The sequence below is a fragment of the Pipistrellus kuhlii genome, unplaced genomic scaffold (assembly GCF_014108245.1).
Source record: "Pipistrellus kuhlii isolate mPipKuh1 unplaced genomic scaffold, mPipKuh1.p scaffold_m20_p_3, whole genome shotgun sequence".
NCBI classification, from domain to species: Eukaryota; Metazoa; Chordata; class Mammalia; order Chiroptera; family Vespertilionidae; genus Pipistrellus; species Pipistrellus kuhlii.
This window is the reverse complement of record NW_023425529.1, coordinates 131,010,712-131,013,448: the sequence shown is the minus strand read 5'-3', so window position 1 is coordinate 131,013,448 and position 2,737 is coordinate 131,010,712. Positions and strand designations below refer to the sequence as shown.

General features: G+C 44.4%; 1 pseudogene; it reads left to right on the top strand.

Moving 5' to 3' along the window:
• Positions 1 to 390: 390 nt before the first annotated feature.
• Positions 391 to 952, top strand: LOC118730388 (annotated as a pseudogene).
• The last annotated feature ends 1,785 nt before the right edge of the window (positions 953 to 2,737 follow it).

The following is a 2,737-nucleotide window of genomic DNA, read 5'->3' as shown; positions in this document are numbered from 1 at the left end:
CAAGCTTGGATATGTTCAAACAAAGATCAAAGGGTTTTGAGGATAAAAAACTGGATTCAAAATCCTACAAGATGCTTTCAAATTCTAAGGTTCTGTGACTCCATTTCAAAGATGGTTGGTTACTTCTTTCCAAGGTGATCAGAAAAGTCTTTCTGGAAGAATTGGGATGCCCAGTCTAGCCTTGGGAGATGGTTGGGATTTTGATGGGTAAGCAAGAGATAGGAAGGGCACTCCGTGTAGAAGGACTTACTGGAGATGAGTTCACACGAGGCTGGAAAGTCATTAGAACCAAAATGACAAAAGCTTTCAATGCCTTGGTGAGATATTTAACAAAATCTGTTTTTGCTGCCCTTTGCAGTCACCACAGCTCAGAGCTACCCATGGCCAGCCATGGTGAACCCCGCCATGTTCTTCGACATTGCTGTCTATGGCAGCGAACCCTTGGGCCAAGTCTCCTTTGAACTGTTTGCAAACGAAGTTCCAAGGACAGCAGGAAACTTCCGTGCTCTGAGCGCTGGGGAAAAGGATTTGGTTATAAAGGTTCCTCCTTTCACAGAATTATTCCGGGATTTACGTGCCAGGGTGGTGACATCACACACTATAATGGCACAGGGGGCAAGTCCACCTGTGGGAAGAAATTTGAGGATAAGAAATTCATCCTGAAACATCCAGGTCCTGGCATCTTATCCATGGCAAATGCTGGACCTAGCACAAACGGTCCCCAGTTTCTCACCTGCTCTGTCAAAACTGAGTGGTTGGAAGGCAAGCATGTGGCATTTGGGCAGGTGAAAGAAGGCATAGATATTGTGACAGACATGGAGCGCTTTGGGTCCAGGAATGGAAGACCAGCAAGATCACCACTGCTGACTGTGGACAACTCTAACAAATTTGACTTGTGTTGTATCGTAACCACCAGACCATTCCTTCTGTAGCTCAGGAGAGTACCCCTTCACCCCCATCTGCTTGGGATATTCTATAATCTTTGTGCTCTCGCACCGTTCATTGGGTTCCATAATTTCCTTACCCTTCCCAGTCCAGCTGGATTGTAGAGTTAAGTTTAGGATTATTAAATAAAAACTAAACAGTTGTTTGTAAAATAAATAAATAAATAATAAATAAATAAAAATTTAAAAAATCTTTTTGCAGACAAGGAGCTATGGAAGAAGTTTGTGCAAGGAAATACAATTCAATCCAGCAGAGCTTCAAGGAAGATTGCTCAAGCATTTACTTAGGACAAATTAGAAAGAATGGAACTGGGGGTGGAAGCAGGGGATTTTTGGAAATAAGAAAATAAGAACCCAAATTCAGGCAATCATAATAAATAAAAGCTTAGAATCAGAGAAGCTTTGGGAGAAGAAGTATCCACAGGACTTGGTGATTGGTTACACTGGGAAAGAGGCAAAAGAAAAAAAAAATCAAATGAAAAGGCTTGCGTCTATCTGAGAAGAATGGTGTGAGAAGCAGTGCCTTTAAAACAACGGGGTCAGGGAGTGTAATGTGAGAGGCAAGTCACAGTCCCAACATGGGAAGCCAGAGTAAGGAGAACTCTGGCCAAGACGACATCTCCAAGCTGGGTAGTGTCTCACTCCCATCAGTGGAATATTACCAGCTACTATCTCAGAGGAAACTGGGTTCCTTGATTTTCCAAATGAGCCAGGCGGTTGTGCTGGCAGCCAACACACATGACAGGCACTTAGCCAAGCATAAAGCAACAGGTTTAAAACATGTTAGTGTGCAGATAAGCCATCTCCTGCCTTAGCAACCAGCTAAGGGGAATTCACACGAAAAAACAAATGAAAAAGAAACCTCCCAAACTCCAGAGCCATCCTCCTCCTGAGACTGTTGTCTTATATAATAACGGGGAAATCTATTGTTACCCTCCCCCTCGCTGGGACACAGCGCTGAGAGGGATACTTTAAAGCAAAGGCATTTTGTGAGGGAGTTGGTACTTGAGATAATATCGGGGTTAAAAAACTCTTCAACATAACTTGGGGTCAGTCTACGTAGGAAAAAAGTAAATAGAGATGCAGAGCTGGTGAATTTGAACAATGCAGACTGGATGGTTTGGGCTCCTAACGCTGCCTTTTCCCCAACAATGGCTGGTTTTATTTTGTTCCGTTTTGTTTTGCTTGGATTATCTGGACAATTACCTCAACTCTCCATTTCACTCTGGTTCTATAGACATAGTCCTCTAAGTGTTCTATTTTTATCATGTTCCAATAAGAACTGAACACAATAGAGCTCATTGAAATGAGCCTCGCTGAAAGGATTAAGCCAGTTAAAGGGATGTTTCCTGCACATCCTATATTTTCCGTGATGCAGACAAATGAGCAGCTCTCTGCCCTCTGCATTACCAACAAACACTTTCCTCCTTGGAATACAGAATAAAGCAGAGTGAAACATTCAGGCAAATAGTCGTGTAAATAAGGGCAAAGGGGAGCACAGCCGTCTGGGAAGTACACCTAATTGACCAAGACATGAAGCCCCCAGTTTGCAGCTCTGGAAGTTCCCTGGAAGGCTGACCAGGGTTTCCCATGCACCGTGGCCTTCCCTGAGCAAAGCTGAAATTCAGTGGCCCCCCCTTCAGGTCTGGGGTCAACTCAAAGACTGCAGCTGGGGCTGAGAGGGACTCACTGCACCGTAAGCTCTGGATGCCCATGGGGTCCAGGGGCTGGGAACGGCTGGAAGCTCTGAAGATAGTTCTCTTTCTCAGCCCTCCTTTGGTCTGGTGACTTTG